A 19,882-nucleotide genomic window follows, 5' to 3' on the forward strand; every position below is an offset into this window, starting at 1 on the left:
ATGCTCAACTTCACATTATAAGGCTCATTTTTGAATATTGGCCATGTTCTTTCAATATGTTAAAATGCCTCACAATCAACTAGAATATAACACATCCCATCTGTACTTTGATTCTTTGCATCCCACTCCATGTATTGTCCCAATGTTTAGCATCAAAATATGTGTCACTGATTGTGGTATGATTGGGAATCTCCTCAAGTGATTTCTTAGCACATTGGTGAAGAAGTGACCATTCCTATCACTTTTGTAACATGACTCTCTACATTTGGGACAACCTGTAATGTTTTTAAAACTCTCTCTTTATAAAATGAAATCATTGGTAGATGCATGATAGCTTTTAAATTCCATTCCTAATGAAGCCATCACTAAACCTACCTCCAACCTTGATGTACATAGAGTATTGTTTTGTGGAAAAAAATTTGTATGCAGTATCCTACAATATAGAGAAAAACAAAGAAATGAAAAGAATAAAATCATATTCTCTTGTTTTTTGAGAAATATGTATGGATGAAGTAGCTTTTAACTTATTTAACGAGTGATGTTATAGAGACATTGCTCCATCTGAAGGCTTGCTAAAAGTCTTGATATTGTTGCCCTTTCATAAATTGCAGTTATAGCTTCATTCTTCAACTATGCAATGTCATCTGCATCATTGTTTTATTGGCATCGACATCATCGGTAACCAATCATCAAACATAGAATTGAGTCCATTGTCATACATTTGCTCTTATTCATTGTCCACTGTTGTTTTATGATTTATCACACTCAACTTTATCGGTTGGTATAGTGCAGGCACCTTGTCCTTAATTAACTTGACATGTTCTTGTGATAGTCGAAAAATATTAAGTTCATGGTGAGGACCCAAGATCATATTTCATAGATTCATATAACATTTTCATGTTTGATTTACTTTCATACTCATAGATAATTATCACAATGATTTTGCATTGCAAAAGAGAGTTATTAAGTATGAAAATCATGTCTAGCATAAAAAATTTCCATTTTTTGGGCAATGAGACCCAATGGAATATCTAGGGGTAATCTTGCTAACTCTCATCGCCTATGAGCAAATGTCTCCCTACAAAATGAATAATGTACAAATAAGTCTTATCCTACAAATAGAGTCCTTGTGGTTACAACCATCACGTATCATCCTATAGGACAAGGCATATAATCAGACTTATGCCCTAAATATTCCTCATATATACAAATTGTCCTATCTTGTCTCCCATGGAGCTATTTCTAAATGTTGTGATGTTGCCTTGTGTATAAGTCACAAGATTGGCAATAGTTTCTTTGCCGTATGTTGACAAACTAAGCATATATTCAGATAGTAGAATAGAAGATTCCAATCACCCCATGAGTATTTGGGGCCACAAAATGATATCAATGTGACAACATGATCACTTAGCACATGAAGATCCTACAAATTATACAATCATCTACTAGCACCATTGATAGTAGGTGGAGCTATCATGTATTGCTGATTTGAATAAGAGAAACTCCTCCCGCTCATGAGGAGGGAGTGGATAATCACTAGAGGTCTCAATCTAGCACCAATACTCTTAGTTGACAATGAAAAGTCATCTCTTGTACTATTACATCACTAAAAGCATACCATCACATGCCTTTGATGAGTAATACGTCCACTAGATTTGCTATGCATCTCATCATGATCATGCAATGAATATTCTTCCTCCCCTCTATGATATGAGGTGGTCAGCTTTGTCCTAAAATATCATTCATAGTCATACATTTTTAAGTTAGAAAAGTATAGAGCAAGAAAAAAAGTAAAACTTAAAAATATGTGTTAAAGATATCTATACTATGCATTGGGTAATGGTGCAACAAGGTTAACATCCTGGATCACCTGGCCATCTCCCTCTAAACATGTCATGATTGCCACATATCTATGATTGATGCTAGAGAAGGCCTTCACAATCCACACACCAACATATTCTCTTCTCCTCAAATCTACACTAGGTATCTCATGGTGGATGATTCTCCTCTATTAATGATGATGATGGTAGCTGCTAGGGGACATGGGTGCTAGAAGCCCATGTGTAGCGGAGGTGATGGTGTACCTAATGACTCATTCTTGAATCCATCTTGTATATGGGAAACAAACATCTTTTATTCTTGAATCCGTCTGCTATATGGAAAACAAACATGCCATGACATTTACTTATTTAGTACCTTATCTTTTCCAAGCATTACAAAAGATATGAGAAATACTTTAATGAATACAAGATTCAAATGAGAAGCTATTTGAGTATGCTAGTTTTATGAGCCATATTTATTCAAGCTGAGAAAAACACTTTGATGATTACATTATGCAAATGAGAATCTATTTGCACATTCTAGTGTTACCAACCATTCACACAAGCTAGGAAAAATGGTTTAATGAATATGAAGTGCAAATTGATTTTTTTTAAGATCATAGATTTGCAAACCATTATGAAAGATGAGAAAAATATTAACAATGTGGTACGTATATTCTATATTGTCATCTATTTTTTTCTAGCCGTACTAGTTCATGTGGATGTCTTATATGTAAAATACTCCTCATTTAATTTACTATCCTAAAAATGTTAATGCAAGAGAAAATCACATGTGGATAAGCCCACAAGTGGAACTTCTTTTGTAAAGAAATAAGAACAAAAAAGGTAACTTATATTTCATCAATATTATATTTCATATATCACATATGCATGTTGAATTTCATTTTATTACACACACAAAAGATTCCATTCTTTTAAACATGATTTACCTTTTTATCACACACAAAAAATGCAAATATGGACGCACAAAAAGGATGCAACAACAAAAAGACTAGAAAAGGGAATAGTGCAAGAGATCTACTATGAATATAAGTATGTTTTAATAATTTCTTTGACTCAATGATCAATATTTATTTCAAAATGATTCAATCTTCAATTTAATCATAAGAAAATGATAATGGATAAGATCGCACAAAGGTGGACATGGGAGAGGCTACCCTAACTGGAATATATGATCTTTGCAAGAGGCTACATGACATGGGTGTGAAGCCTTTGATGGCCATATGTTATGCCTAAGTCAATAATCATATTAATGCTTGGTTTTAGATATATTCCTTACACATTATGTTTCCTTTGGAAAGACATAGGATTTCTACATGCATGTTTTTTTTTAAATAGTTAATTAGGTATAGATCTCATGGAAGCTTGTAGGCTCATGAAAATAAATTGATCCAAGATGTGGTATATTGGACGAAGGAGGTAGAAGGAGAGGAATTTGAAGAGGATGCACAAAGAGCTACACAATAGAGGCAAGAAGATGACCACAATTACACTAGCTATGATGGGGATGAAAGTGGTGATGACAATGGTACATCATATAACAATACTAGAAGAGATAGGCATGGCATTGGAGTGGTGATGGTAGAGGTGCAGGATGGGAGAAAAGCTAGAATATGGGAGTTGAGGGACTAGAGGGCTAAATTAAATGGAATTGTATGTACTTTTTTAGATTTGGATCATTACAATGTTTACTTTTTTTCATTATATGTTTACATCTATAAAAACTAGCATTTAATTTTATATGCTTACTTATTATGATTGCATCTATATTCAATTTTATGGTATTTGAATAAAATTAAATATAAGTTATGAAATAAAAAAACTCTATCAAGTTAGAGTGATTGGACCAATCACTACCATGTCCATAATTTGGGGTCCACATTCATATAAGCATCCAATTCCATCTAATAGTGTGAGAGAGAAAGTAAAATTATTGGAATTTTTACTCACTCCGTTCATAAAATAGTATGTAAATCATTTATGATTTTACAATCAAATAATAAATCTAGAAAATAATATTGTTTGATAGAAAAATAGAGCTAAAGTATGTGAAACTTACTCATGCATGGAATGCCATGCCTCCAATAGCTAACAAAGATGAGGATTAGAGATAGAAAATCGAGATGAGGGTTATGTTTAATGTAGAGATAAGAACAAAATGTAGATATGATAAAATTTTAATACTAATCTTGTACATGCTAGAGCTAGTGCTATAAATTGTTAGGGTCTTAAGAAACATGATTCATTTGTTTATATACAAAAAATGTTCATTGTCATTCCAGTAACAACTACATTTTCTTAAAAGGACATTGTTGAGATATTTAACAACTCAAACATTGTTTAAAAAAAACTAGTCATTAAAGAACTCACTTTTGTTTGAGTCATTAAATGACTCAAATAAGTTTGACCTTATTTAAGTGGTTTTATGACTCAAAATGTGTCATTACTGGTGTCTCTAGGTGACTAGTCTAGTATGACTCTAGTTAGAAGAATTCCAATTGAAGAGAGGAGATTGTGACAGATAGGGAAGGAGGAATTTGCATGAGGTTGTGATCCAAATATAGGTAATCATAGTGCTTTTATTTTACATTGGTTTATACCCTTTTGTATATGCTAAGGAGAATGCATTACATTGTAGTACCATTTGTTCAATACAATGTGGGCGTATGGTAACCATTACCCAGTAGAGAAAATTGATTTAACTTATGGCTAACTTTCACAAAACAATAGAGCTAGTGCGTGGGATACAAGTCTCATCACAGGCGAAATGGATTATCTTGGAATTATACAAGATATTTTGCAAGTGAATTTTAGGAAATTCCAAGTATTTAGTTTTTATGTGAAATGGTTCAAAGTAGTCTGTAGAGGTGCTTAAGCTATAGTTAGGAAGTATCCAAGTGGTTTTCTGCAATTAAGTCAACAAAAATTTGGGATGACATTAGTGACACATTCGTGCTACCCACGCACTACGAGCAAGTAAGGATTTTCCTTATATATCATTTACCCTTCAACTTCATTAAATCTTACATGAACATGTCATGGATTTTTGCCTTAGGTGTTCTTTCAACTCGATTGAGTGGACAACTAGTGGTGGTTTGTGGTTCAAGTTGCACCTAGGAACCGACATGTCTTTGAAGATGTGGAAAGCTAGCACTTCCAATACTACTTCCACAAGAGTTTTGAAACATGATGATAGTTTGAGTTCCTTGGAGTGCTATCCCACCTCGACACAAGAATTACCATTGTGTGATAGACCTAGTGCTTTCACTTTTCTTAAAAATTCATCAACCCTACAATGAACAATTCAATCTCCCTAGATCAATGACTTATATTCCAAAATAGATTCTTAAATGTACACATTTCTTAAAAAAGAAACACTTACAACGTTGGTACATTCAACAATTGAATGATATCCTCTGTAATTACATCCATATATGCAAACTTCACATTTGCATCAAATCCTAGCTTGAAAGCTTCAGTTTGGCTACAAAATCAAATAATCATAACCAAGAAAGAGAGGAGTGATACACACTAGATAAACTCGGTTGGTGATTAATGGAATTGGTTCCTAAAGCATGAAAATCGAGTCGTTGCTTTGTTCTCAGCTCTCGAGTCTTAGAGGACTCTACATTCTCTAATAGAACTTGCTTGTAAGAATTACAAAGGACAAGACTCTAGATTATACTATATTGTTTATTTAGTGTTAGTTGTTAACTATTACATAAGTATGAGGAGTAGAGGTCTCATAGGTCTTTTCTTGATAGCTGACTCTCTGTCCGTTGATCTAGGTTGTAATGTGATATCAACATAAGGGTTCTTTGCATCCAAATCATCCTCATCCATATTGTCTTCCATGTTCTTCTCGAAGACTGAGCAGCAAATGTTGCAAATTTAAGTATATGCTAGAAACCCGCAAATATAGACATTGGTCTAGATGCCTATGGAATAGGGAACTTTGGAGTATTACCTTCACGTTTATTTTTCTCAGTGGGATGTACTTTTCCCAGTGGGTAATCCAACCAGCAAGGACACACATTAATCTCCCAAATCGTTATCATCCATATTGTCTTCCATGTTCTTCTCGAAGACTAAGCAACAAATGTTGCAAACTTAAGTACATTCTTGATAGCCTTACTAAATTATTTAGTATACTCCTCCAGACTCATCTTTGATTGATCAAGATTTTGAGTAGCTTTCTTGATTACACGTGAAAACAAGAAATCAAAACATTATCCTTTTTGGGACACCTTTCATAGAGCAAAGGGATATTTTTAGTTCGCGCAGATACCTTCCAAACAAGCTGTGCGAGGACAATAGCTGGTGCTATGTACCATGGGTTACTATTCTTCCCTTCTATTGCCATCTCCACTTCCACCCATCTCTTATCCTCTTCACTCAATAACTCAAGAAGTGAGGATTTATCTGCCATGCCAAATTTTTGAAAGAGGAAGACCTCATGCCCATATGAATGCTCTACATGCGCTTGAACAAGTTTGCAATACCAACATATATTCAAATGGGGATTACTTTCTAAAGAGAAGAAGTTATAGACATAAATACCAATAGACATTCACGGGGGGATTAGTTTCTAAAGAGAAGAAGTTAAACTAGCTATACATAAAAGTATTATAAAAAGTTATCTTACTCATTGGTTGATTTTAAGGCAAGAAGTAGCTCTCCCTCTTGAGATTTATACACCTCTATGAATTGGCATCTCACTTGGATATGGCGAGTTGGCATTATTGAATAAGCTACAACATATCAATTCCACAAGTAAGCATGACATAATCATGTGCAATGCAAACTATAATAGAACATTTCATTATGCATGATAGATTTATCAAGAGAGTACCGTCTTTGATCTGAGAAAACCATGCCTTCAACCTATGATTTCCATCCCAAACGAGGAACTTATTCCCCTTCAAGTCTTGCCACTCATTACTTAGCTGGCTGTCGAAGTACTCACTTATTTAATTCCAAATAGGCCCCCATTCTTGACGATCAAGTGCAATAACATAGAAAAATTGATCACTTCCTGCCGTTTCAAGGATACTAGAAAAGGTGCACTATTTATAGCATAGCCTCTAGAATAAAAACTCTCTCTCAAAATAGTAATCTCAGACATTGATGTTCGAATAGCCTCATCAAGAATCAATCTACAGAGAGGAATCAGAGGGGTTCAATTCTTCTTTGCATTCGAAACTGATCAAGGACATCTTGCAAAAGTCCAATTTGAATCTCCTTCCCAAGTACTCTTACATGTGTTGGAGCTTTTTCTTTTGTCTTTTCTGCACTCTCTTGCTCTCCTTGGCCTCGAGGCTCTTCTTGCACCTCTTGTTGTTCAAGACTAATCATGGGATGAGATGATGCCTCTTCTTGAGTGATAGTAGCCTCAGTTTCTGCAAGTGTCTCCATGTGTGGGTTATTTGCATCATTTTGTGGAGTACGAGATGTGCACTCCTCACTCACAGATCTTCTTGATGGTCCATATCTCAATGCATAAGTTTTAGTTCCTTTGAATATATATCACAACCAGCAAGGATGAGTTATATATTGCTCACGTCCATCATAGATATGCCAAGGATATCAATTACCTCTTGTAGTTGATTTCTTGCACCTTGGTGCCATCTTGTCAGGATGAAAATGCTCACTACTATGAAACTTGTATATACAAAATGTTTCAAATCCTTAAGATAGTAGAATATAAAATGCATGAGCATATATAAATGTATCAAACCCTTAAGATAGTGAAATTTGTAACCCTTGAGACATTGCAATGCAAACCTTTAAGACAATCGAGATACATATCAATTCCTTGAAAGAAGTCCTCGATACCAGTCTCATTGAGGTTTTTCTTCCAGCTAGAAATCTCAACTTTGCATTCTTTAAAAATGAATGCTAATCCTAATTCAATAATAGGACTAGAGACTATTGGAGATGACCTATAAAAGTTTTGAATACGTTTGGAACCATGGATCTTGCCAACATAACCACATGGCACTAAGACAGCATTGTTGAGATATCGAGCTCCACTCATGATATGCCAGGGTGACCGTTGTGCATTTATGTCACTGACTTGTTAGCTACAGATGCGGTTGGTACACCACCCATGAATAATAGCTGGATGACAGCTATCTTTATGTACTCTAGTTAGTGGCTCAGTTAGTATGCCACCTTAGTTAGCTGAGTTTGGTTTGAGACCCACATATAGGGTTCACCTATTCTTTTGTACTTAGAGTTCTTTTGGCTTTCACAACTAAGAAGAGGAAAATTATTTTCAGCCTCCACCTTTGTGTATATTCCCCCATTGTGTATGTGAGAAAACTGCAAGTGAGACTCCTTCCTTCTCTCCCACTCTCTTCACATGGTATCAAAGCTCGATTCATGGTAAGGAGCTCAAGAAAGAAAACCAAGTTCACGGTTTCCCAGTAAGAGAATCAGTGTTGCTTTCCTTTTTTTTCGAGTTTGGGAGCAAATCTCTGTAGATAGCACAGCCGAAAAGTGCGCAAGAGTGCACTGTCTCAGATTGGGATGCCCTTGGCAGTGTGGCGAGTACATTTTGGGGCCCGTTTTGGTGGCAGAAGTTTTCCACTAGCACTCAGGAAAGTGCCCTGTTTTTGTTGTGCGACCGTGATTGTTCTATAGGTCAGTGAAAAGTTATCATAGAAATTACATCGTATGCCTGTGCACAAAGATATTGGGAGTGACAGAATCATTCTTATCACCTGTTAATGCATAATCATCACTAGGAAGTGACTGTGTGGTCAAATACCACTTTCGTCAATTTTGCAGATTTGCCCTTGTGAGGCAGAAGTTGTGTTTTTTTGTAGTGACAGAATATTTTGCAGTGTTCTGTAATGCCGTCTGATGCTCTTTCACAGATTCACTAAAAAGCTTGACAAGAACAACTTCCAAGCATGGAAGTTTAGAATGACGAATTTCCTTATGGGAAAAGGCTATTGGGAGCTCATTATTGGAACCAGTTAATCCTAATGTTCCCAATCAATAGGAGTTGCAGGCATTTAAAGGATGGCATGAGAGAGCCAAAAAAGTTATGTACTGGCTGTCTATCAGTATTTCAGATTCTATGATTGTGCATATTCAGGATGCAAGCACGTCGAAGGAGGCATGGGATACTTTGACAAAAATGTATAGCACGAATATGCAAGCCAACAAAATGCAGCTCAAGCTGGAGTTGCATAATGTGCAGAGAAAATATGAGCATCAATGACTACCACATGAAGGTGAAGAAGATTGCAGATGCACTTGCTTCTATTGGGTCACCAGTGGAAGATGATGATTTAGTTTCTGTGACCTTGAATGGTCTAGGAAAGGATTATGCACAATTCCAGACATCCATTGCCATCCGTGAGAATTTTCCTAATTTTAAGGAGTTGATTGCTTTTCTAATTTTTGAAGAGCAAAGAAATGGTGGTGCATCTTCTTCAGGAGGAACTTCAAAAGAAGCTATCTTCTACTCAAATGCTGGAAGAGGTAGAGGTAAAGGTAGAGTAGGCCAATTTGGAGGCCGTGGCAGAAATCAAAATATGCAGCAAATTCAAGAAAACTAGTCCTATGGAGGAGGACGTGGTAACTTTAGAGGCAGGGGGAGCCAAAGAGGTCATGGTGGATGGCAGAGAGGCAAAAAATGCAAACAACAATGTTGAATGCTACTACTATGGTAAAATGGATCATATGGTTAAAGACTGCTATAAAAAGCAGAACGACATCATGATTGGAAAATTGCAGCAAGGCAATTATGCATCCTCTAGTAGACAGGGTGATGACAGAAATGAGCATTTGTTTATGGTGCAGCACATGACCAATTCTGCAATGCAAAAGGGAAGAAGAAGGGCAGGATGTTTACGTTGGATGCGGACATGCTTGAATTGAGTGCAACAATGTTTGCACATGGGACCGGTGTAGTTGCAAATATTGATATCTGGCATAAACGCATTGGTCATGTTAATGTACAGCAACTTAAATTGATGCAAGCCCAAAATATTGTTGGAGGATTGCCTAAGTTCAAGGTTGCAGAAATGCATAAGGTATGTGAAGCCTATCAATTTGGAAAACAGGCAAGGAAGCCATTTCCTAGGCATGTTCAAGAGAGTAAGAGGCCATTGGAATTAATCCACTCTGATGTGTGGACTACTAAAGCTGCATCTATTGGAGGCTGTCATTATTTTGTCACTTTTATTGATGACTACAACAGAAAAGTTTGGGTGTATTTTATGAAAAAAAAAGTGGTGTTTGGGCATTTCAAAGCTTTTAAAGCTATGGTTGAAAAAGAAACAGGCCTGCAAATAAAATGCCTAAGGTTAAATGGAGGGGGAGAGTACCTCTCAAATGAGTTTGCAAGTTTCTTGCAGGAGCATGGCATAAAGAAGAAATATTCATGCAGTCATACCCCACAGCAAAATGGACTTGCAGAAAGGAAAAACATGCATATTGGAGAGGTATCTCGTGCCAGGCTTAACAAAAAAGACCTGCCAGATTATTATTGGGCTGAAGCAGTTGCTACAGCAGTCTACATAATGAACAGGACTCCCACTGCAACAATACATGGCATGACGCCAGAGGAGAGGTATACTGGTAGGAAACCAGATATTTCTCATTTGAAAGTTTTTGGTTGCATTGCCGATGTTCATGTGCCAGATGAGTTGAGATCCAAGTTGGATCCAAATGCTGAGAAGTGCATCTTTATTGGTTATTCTCTGTAGTAGAAAGGGTATAGATGCTATAACCCTTCTACTCGTAAGTTTACAGTGAGCAGAGATGTTGTTTTTGATGAGATGAATAGCTGGTATGAACCAGTAAATGTGATTGATGATGTAGATGCACAAAATGGTAATGATGCACAGAATTCACAGCAGCAATCACAAAATATTAGTGGACATGTATGTCCTCTAGCACATGGATAGGCAGATTGAGATCAAAAGGATCTCCTTAAAGTAATGCAGATAGTGGTATGCAAGTATCACGGAAAGGAAAAGAGAAAGTAGATCAATCCATGGTTGATGTGAATGCAGGTCACTCTTATGTGGATGGTGAATCCAGTGGCTTTGAACAGAGCCTTGATGATGAGTTGGGTATTCCTTCTATTGTTACACTTGGAGTAAGGAAGACAAGGGATGTTTTGAGAGCACCTGGTAGTGAGCCTATTTTGCGTAGGTCTACTAGAGCTAGGTATCTTGTGGATAGGCTGAAATATGATGGATTTACAGCCATTCACTATGCCTATATGGTCAAAGTGATACATGAATAAGAACCCACTTCTTTTGAGTAAGCCATGGGAAAAGAAAAATGGGAGAAAGCCATGGATGAAGAAATGGATGCCTTGGAAGCAAATGCTACATGGGAATTGGTGCCTTTACCTAAAGACAAGAATGCAATTAGCTGCAAGTGGGTTTATAAGGTGAAGCACAATGCAGATGGTTCTGTGAACAAATACAAGGCAAGATTAGTTGTCAAGGGGTATGCACAGACATATGGCATTGATTATAAAGAAACATTCAGTCCGGTTGCAAGGATGGCAACCGTAAGAGCAGTCATTGCTATGGCTGTATTAAAGGGATGGTCTTTACATCAGATGGATGTAAAGAATGCTTTCTTGCATGGTGATTTGCAAGAAGAGGTCTATATGGAGCAGCCACCAGGTTATGGTCATGCTCTTCATCCTGAGTTTGTTTGCAGGTTGAAGAAAGCCTTGTATGGCTTGAAGCAAGCACCTAGAGCATGGTCTAACAAGATAGGACAGTATCTTGTCACTATTGAATTTTAGATTTTCAAGGCAGATTTCTCACTTTATGTGAGAAAAACAGAGAAAGGCATTATGCTGCTTGTAATTTATGTTGATGATCTGATCATCACAGGTGATAGTGATGAAGATATCCTTCATGTGAAAATGCTATTGAAGCAGAAGTTTGAGATGAAGGATTTGGGAGAGCTGCATTACTTCTTGGGCATTGAGGTGATTAGATCCACAAGTGGGATATGGCTCTTGCAGAGGCAGTATGGATTGGACATGCTATCCAAATATGGGATGACAGGCTGTAAGCCTATTTCAGTTCCTTTGAAGCAGAATGTGAAGTTGAGCGCAAATGTAGGTGAGCTTCTGGAAGACCCTACTATGTACAGACGCATAGTAGAAAGTTTGATTTATATGACTATTACCATGCCAGATTCGAGCTATGCTGTTGGGTTGGTAAGTCAGTTTATGCAAGCTCTAAGGAAACTGCATTTGGATGCGGCTAGACGCATACTGAGGTATGTGAAGTCCACATTGCAGTATGGACTATTTTATTAGATTGGGGTTCAGATACAGTTGAATGGATACATTGATGCTGATTGGGCTAGTAGTATTTTCGATAAACGATCTACCAATGGATATGTGTTCTCTTTTGGGAGTGCTACAGTCACTTGGAGCAGCAAGAAACAGCCTACAGTTGCCTTGTAAAGCACAGAGGCTAAGTACAGGGGTGCAGCAATGGCTGCATGTGAGGTAGCTTGGTTGCATAAGCTACTTTATGATATGCATCAGTTTATAGATGGGCCAGTTGTCATTTATTATGACAACATGAGCAGTATACACTTGGCAAATAACCCAGTCTATCATGCTAGAACAAAGCACATTGAGGTGCATTATCAATATGTGTGGGAGAAGGTTCTAGTAGGTTTTATTGATCTAGTTTATGTCAGCACAAAGGATCAGGTAGTTGACATATTCATGAAGGCATTAGGCACAGAAAAGCTGCACAAGTTCAGAGACCTGCTTGGTGTGTATGAATTGGGATTGAGCTCGAGGGGGAGTGTTAAGATATCGAGCTCCACTCGTGATCTGCCAGGGTGACCATTGTGCATTTATGTCACCAACTTGTTAGCTGCTGCAGATGCGACTGGTACATTGCCCATGAATAATAGCTAGATGACAGCTATCTTTATGTACTCTAGTTAGTGGCTCAATTAATATTCCACCTTAGTTAGCTAAGTTTGGTTTGAGACCCACATATAGGGTTCACCTATTCTTTTGTACTTAGAGTTCTTTTGGCTTTGACAACTAGGAAGAGGAAAACTGTTTTCAGCCTCCACCTTTGTGTATATTCCCCCATTGTGTATGTGAGAAAACTGCAAGTGAGACTCCTTCCTTCTCTCCCACTCTCTTCACAAGCATTTCATCGTTTATACTAAGAAATTTGGTTTTGTCCATACACCAGATACTTGATGGATGAAGCATATATAAGTACCATGACCCATATAGGGACACTGAGGTTCTCAGATGTATATAATAGTCAACATTAGGATCTATGTGCCCTTGTCCACCAACATGTTGATTACCACTAAATTAGTGGAACCTTTGCTTTGATGGATGAGGTTAAAAATGTGAATCTTGAAAGATAGGGGTCTGAAGCCATGGAAACATGCTATAACCAATAGACACCTCTTCTAGGCTAAGATATCTATCTTAGAGCTAAAACTGGAAGGATATTAATGCATATCGAACTCTAGTTTACAAAACCAAAATCTATAGGCCATAATTCTCTAGCAAGTGCAAATCGAATAGGTTGACATAGAATTGAGAGTGCTCTCAATGGAAGCAAGAACGGAAGAGGGAGAGAGAGAAACAGAGAGCCACACAAGTTTTGGTGGGTGCAGAACCACCCTAATCTTCTTTTTCATTCATTTATATATGTGTTTGAGTAGTATTGTTCATAACCGGGGTAAAGGCACAGTGACCTTTAACCCCCACAAAAGAACAATGTGCCTTTAAGAGAGAACAACCAGTGAGCATACTATCCAATGCCCATCAATACACGACAATACTCAAACCGTTGACTAGGTAGACTCTTCGTCAGCAAACCTGCAGGGTTATCATCTATATGAACCTTGACAAGCTCTATGCGCTTGTCCTCAAGTACCTCCCTGATAAAATGGTACCTGACCTCAATGTGTTTGGTCTTTGCATGAAAGACCGGATTCCGTGCTAGCTGAATAGCACTCACGGAATCACTATGCAATGTCGGTACACCTGTATGAATCCCCAAATCTCCCACTAGCCGATCAAGCCATATAGCCTCCTTGCAACCCTCTGTGGCTGCAACATACTCAGCCTCTGTGGTAGACAAAGCAATGAACTTCTGTGTACGAGACATCCACGACACTGCACCACCTACAAAGGTGAACACATAACCAGAAGTGGATCTCCTACTATCCACATGCCCTGCATAGTCTGAATCCATGTACCCAAGTACATGCATGTCTCCTTTACCAAAGCAGATGCACATCTCCTTGGTACCCTTCATGTACCTTATGATGCACTTAACTGCCTCCCAATGCCTCTTTCCTGGATTAGCCATACACCAGCTAACAACTCCCACTACAAATGCAATGTCTGGTCTAATAGCTATCATAGCATACATAAAGACTCCCAACCGCTGATGCATAAGGAACCTTGGCCATCATGGCCTTCTCCTCATCTGATTTGGGACTATCTATATGACTCAGTTTCACATATGGAGGCAATGGAGTACTCACTGCCTTCCCCCCCTCCATATTGAAATGCTGCAATACTTTTGTAACATACTCCTTCTGTGAAAGCCAAAGGAGTTTCCTACTCCAATCACGCGTGATGCGCATACCAAGAATATGACTTGCAAGTCCCAAATCCTTCATATCAAAGGCCTCATGCAACTTGGCCTTTAATGCATCTAGCTCATAAGTATTCTTGCTAGCCAATAGCATATCATCCACATATAGTGTCAGGAGTATCAGGCTATTATCCTTAGCCCTTTTAGTGTAGAGGCAGTGATCAATTTCACTCCTTCTAAAACCCTGGGACTAAATGAAAGCATTAAACTTTTGATACCATTCTCTAGGCGCTTGCTTAAGACCATAGAGACTCTTCTTCAGCTTACAAACTAAATGCTCTTTGCCCTTTTCTTCAAAGCCTTCCGGCTGCACCATGTAAATTTCCTCATGCAAATCCCCATGCAAGAAAGCTGTCTTGACATCCATCTGCATAAGCTCCATATCCTCTGATGCCACTAGTCCAAGCATGCATCTAAGTGTGGTCATCTTCACAACCAGAGAGATTATCTCATCAAAGTCCACACCCTTCTCTGGCTTGAACCCTTTAGCGACCAAACGGGCCTTGTACCTAGGCACATCATCACCTGTGACCTTCATTTTGTAGACCCATTTACATGGCAATGCTTTCTTTCCATGTGGCAAAGAAACCAAGTCCCAAGTCTTATTCTTCATAAGTGAACTCATCTCTGATTGCATAGCATACTCACACTTGTGTTGATCCTCGTGTATCATAGCCTCTCTGTAGCAAGAAGGCTCCCTACAATCAGTAAGCATCACATAGTCTACCCCTGGAACAAACCTATCAGGTGGCCTAGACACTCTAGATGATCTTCTCAAGGGCATTTCAGCTTGCTGTCCCACTTGCATATCAGCCACATTTGGCTCATCATTTCCACCAATAGATGATCCATCATCTACCCTTGATTGTATACCTGTGGGAGTACGTGGTGGTACCATTTCTTGCACATTTGGTGCATGGACAGCTTGCTGTCTATCAACATATGTAGGTGGATTCACATCCTAGAAAGTGATTCTCCTCATTTCCACATCCCTCATGGGTGCCTTATGCATCTTCTTCTCATTGAAGACTACATCATGGCTGCGTATGATCTTCTTTGCTTCTGGATCCCAGAGATGATAGCCCATCTCTCCACTTTCACCATAACCTAGAAAGATGCATTTCCTAGACTTAGGATCTAGCTTCTTTCGAAGCTCTTTTGGCACATGTGCATATGCCTCACACCCAAATATACACAAATGAGAGTAAGAGGGCTTCTTGCCACTCCATGCCTCTTCAGGAATACCACCATCCAAACTCTTACTACGTGATCTATTGATCACATGCACTGCAGTCTTCATTGCCTCAACCCAAAAACCACCAGAAAGACTTGCATTGGAAAGCATGCATTGCAACCTTTCTTGAATGGTACGGTTCATCTTTTCTACAACTGGATTTTGCTTTGGAGTACGAGGGGATGTGAGCTCCCTCTTAATCCCACGTGTATCACAGAAATGCTGAAAGTCATGAGAGAGATACTCTCCACCATTGTCAGTCTGTAGGCATTTAAGCATTCTACCTGACTGATTCTCAACCAAGGCCAACCATTTCTGAAATACCTGGAACACATCACTCTTCCAAGCTATAACATAAGCCCATACTTTCCTAGTTGCATCATCAATGAATGTCACATAGTATTCAGCCTCGCCTAATGACCGTGTAGGCATGGGACCACATATGTCTGAATGCACCAAATCAAGCTTTTCAAACTCTTTCTTTCCCCTTCTTTTATGGGCTGATTTAGTCTACTTCCCATAGAGACAGTGCTCACAAAATTCAAAATCAGAGAAACTCAAATGCGGTACATAATCCAAACGGCATAAGAGTTTCATTCCATTCTATACTCGGTTATTACAACAACATGATCAAATACCCCTGATACATGTAAGGGATACAAAGTCCCACACTTGGCACCCCTGGCCAAAAGCATAGAGCCCTTCTGAATTTTCCAACTCTGAAAGCCAAAAGTGGTGTGAAAACCAGCATCATCTAACTGACCCACTGAAATAAGACTCTTGGTCAACTTAGGCACATGTCTCACATGTTTCAAAACAAATGTAGACCCATTTGCAAAAGAAAACTTTATGTCACCTACTCCCACTATGTCACATGCATAGTCATTTCCAAGATGCACACAACTTGTCTTTCCACTGTCATAAGTGGAGAACCATTCCCCATGGGAGTAACATGGAATGAAGCACTAGAATCCAAAATCCAATCCTGGGAATATGCATCATCTGAAGTGGTAAGCAATGCTACAGATAAACTAGAAATGAAGAGAATGTCATTGTCACTATCATGTGTGACTGCATTGATCTCCTCGATCTTGACTTTTCCTTTGTCCTCCCTTGGACTCTCTTCCTTCTTATTTGCACCCCAATTTGCATTCTTTTTCTTATCCTTTTGCTCTCTTTTCAGCTTGTAGCAATCCTTTTTCATATGGCCCTTCTTGCCACAGTGGTAACACTCAATGTTCCGTGCCTTGGATTTGCTACGAGACTTCCCTCTTTCTTGGGACTTCCCCCTAAACTCTGATCTGCCCCTTTGCACATTTAGGGCTACATCCTACTTGTTGCCATCCATAGAATTCTGTCTAATATTTTCATTAGCTAAAAGCTTGTGTGATCTTTGGCAGAAGGGGACGTGATGACCACGAACATGCAATCTTGGAAGGTGTGGCATCTATGAAACCAAAAAAAAGGGGGGGCTGCTGAGCCCCCCCTTTTTTTTCATACGTTATCTAACATAGGATATTTTGCAACTCCATAGACCACGAGTTGCTGAGAGAATTCATCTCTTGTCTTCCATCAAGCCTTGCTTCAAGAATTTTTAAATGGGAGAGTGAATAGAAGAGATTTTCTTGAACAGTGTATATGAAACAAAAAATTAGGGGGGCTCAGCGTCTCCCTAGAGTCTGCACTAGTGCAGACTCTACAGACCAGACTAAATGGATTGCAAACCTATTGTGCTGAGTGGAGGAAATGCCCAAAAATCATGATTGATGCAGGTTCATTTGTGCTGCCCTTATTTCTCTCCTTCCTTTGCACTCTCCTCACCTTCGCAGGCAGCCCAATTGAAAATAATATAATGCCTTTTGCATTGCATATCGATTCGGCTCAGATCCATCCATTCGGCTCAGATCCATCCATTAGCTTATACAGATAAATTCGATTGAACGAAGCTTTACCTTTCATATAAGTTGCTTTGGTAGTCGTGTGTGGTTCGTAAGGAGTTTTCAGAAGACCCAAGGAAGCTGCCATCATGATTTCATCGGTCTTTGCTCTCTTCACGGGTGGTTAACTATCCTTAATGGATGATTGTCATATCATTTGTAAAGGCGTGGCTAAGGGAGTGAGATGAGGGGAAAGGGGAGCTGTGTGAGTGGTAAGGAGGAGGAGGTGGAAAGGTGGAAGGAGGGAGGAGAGAGCTGAGAGAGGGGGCGAAGGATAAGGTGAACACAAAAATCCATGTTCTTGGACTGCTATCATTAACTAGTGTCAGATTGTGGCAGCAAGGCATAATCCACGTTCCAGCATCAATCTTCGCTCGGGGAACATCGACCAGCAGGACCGTTTGGTTAACGGGGCGGACAGAGTTTTCATGTCAGCATCAGTGGCTAATGTGAAGGAAGTAGTGTGGATATTGTTCCCTTCCAAGGAGACTGGGGCAAGAACCAGACGAAACAACAACAATGCCTACGAAGGAAAAATTGACCGGCAATGGACACCCATCTTCAGGATTGCAAAGGAAGTTCAAGTAGGCCCATCCAAAACAAGCATACTCACTCGAGAGCAATTCCCTATTCAACCAGCAGTAGCAAGAACAATTCATTATGCACAGGGCCTCACATTGGAAAGACTTGCTTTCTCGCTCAAGGGAGTGCGTGCACACGGCCTTGCCTACACTGCCTTATCGCGTGTAAAGGACATTGACAACTTGTACCTGTTAGCGGCTATTCAAAATGAAAATTTTCATGTCGATGCAGACATTCGTTGCGAAATGCGTAGACTACATGGGAGCGCAGGATGGGTCACAATAGAAGCATCGCAAAGTTAACGACGACAAAACAAAGAAATATTGATAACATTGCTAAACACAAGATCGCTATAGAAATACATCTTGGACATCAAAGGAATGAGCAAACTTATGGAATCCAGCATTATTTGCCTTCAAGAAACAAGGCCAAACGCTGAAAACGAGATTATGCTGCAGGGGTTCAACATCATTAACAATTGCTCTTGCACAAGCCAGTGCACCCTTCTATAAGATCACCTACCAATAAATGCGGTTGACAGATATGCAAAACAAGGAGTAGAGATAACATGCATCAGCACAACAATTCTAAATAGAACCTTCCACATATTCAACATTTACAAGCCTCCATCACAAAAATGCAACATGTTCCTCGCTTGCTTGGAAAAAATGATAGTAGGAAAAAGAAGCTCCAAAGCGGCCACAATAGTGTTGGATGACTTCAATATAGACATGGGAAAAGCATCACCAGCCTCAACCAACTTGGAAAAAATAATGAATGGCTTGGGAATGCGACTACAATCAAATCAACCGACAACCATATATGGCTCCCAATTGGACCACATTTGGGCGGACTCGCCAAAAGAAAACACACTTGTTGGGATCTCCCATGCCTAGTGGACAGACCACTGCCTTCTTCTTCTTCAAGCGTACATACAATAGAGCGTGGTACGCTACAGCTAAACAAAACGACCGATAAAATTTAGGGCCGGAAGGTCTCCCTATTCATTAGTTGATAGGTACCCACGATTTTTCTGCACACTGCCTCGCGTTTCGACACCCCTTCATGGTTTCGACACCCTTGTAGGCTGCTATCCCGCCAAAATGCTGCTTCTCTTTTGGACTCACCTTCATGGATTGTAGGTTGCTATCCATTGCCATAACTTCTAACGTCTATGCTATATATTTTATATTTTATATAAATTAATATATATGCTAATTTATAAGTATATATATAATCTTCATTCTTGGCGAATTTGCTACAGCTTGCTGGACACTCTTTCTTTGGACCTTTGCTGGTGCTGGAAGTCATTCAATTGCAGCTCCCTCCTACCAGAGTCTGCTGTCTGCTGTCTGCTGTTCAACCATCTTCTGGGGCTGTTTCGGGCTGAAACAGGCTCTTTCTGTTGGCCGGATTCTTATCTTCTTCTTCTTCTACTTTGTGCTACTGTCATTCTTGCTGAGTTTCTGCGAGGTTGGATGCCCTTAGGTTGGCCCAGGAGAGGATTGGAACACTGGTTGTGATACTCTCTTCCTGGGGGTGCAGTGGCAGGCCATGTTGGCTGAATTCTGGCCTTGTGTGTTTCACTGGGCATGATTCTTCAACTTTGGCTCCTTGACATTAGACCGAGGCCTACGCAAA

Source organism: Dipteris shenzhenensis, chromosome 14, assembly GCF_047967505.1.
Source record: "Dipteris shenzhenensis isolate YYH24624 ecotype China chromosome 14, Dip_SZ_1.0, whole genome shotgun sequence".
NCBI lineage: Eukaryota > Viridiplantae > Streptophyta > Polypodiopsida > Gleicheniales > Dipteridaceae > Dipteris > Dipteris shenzhenensis.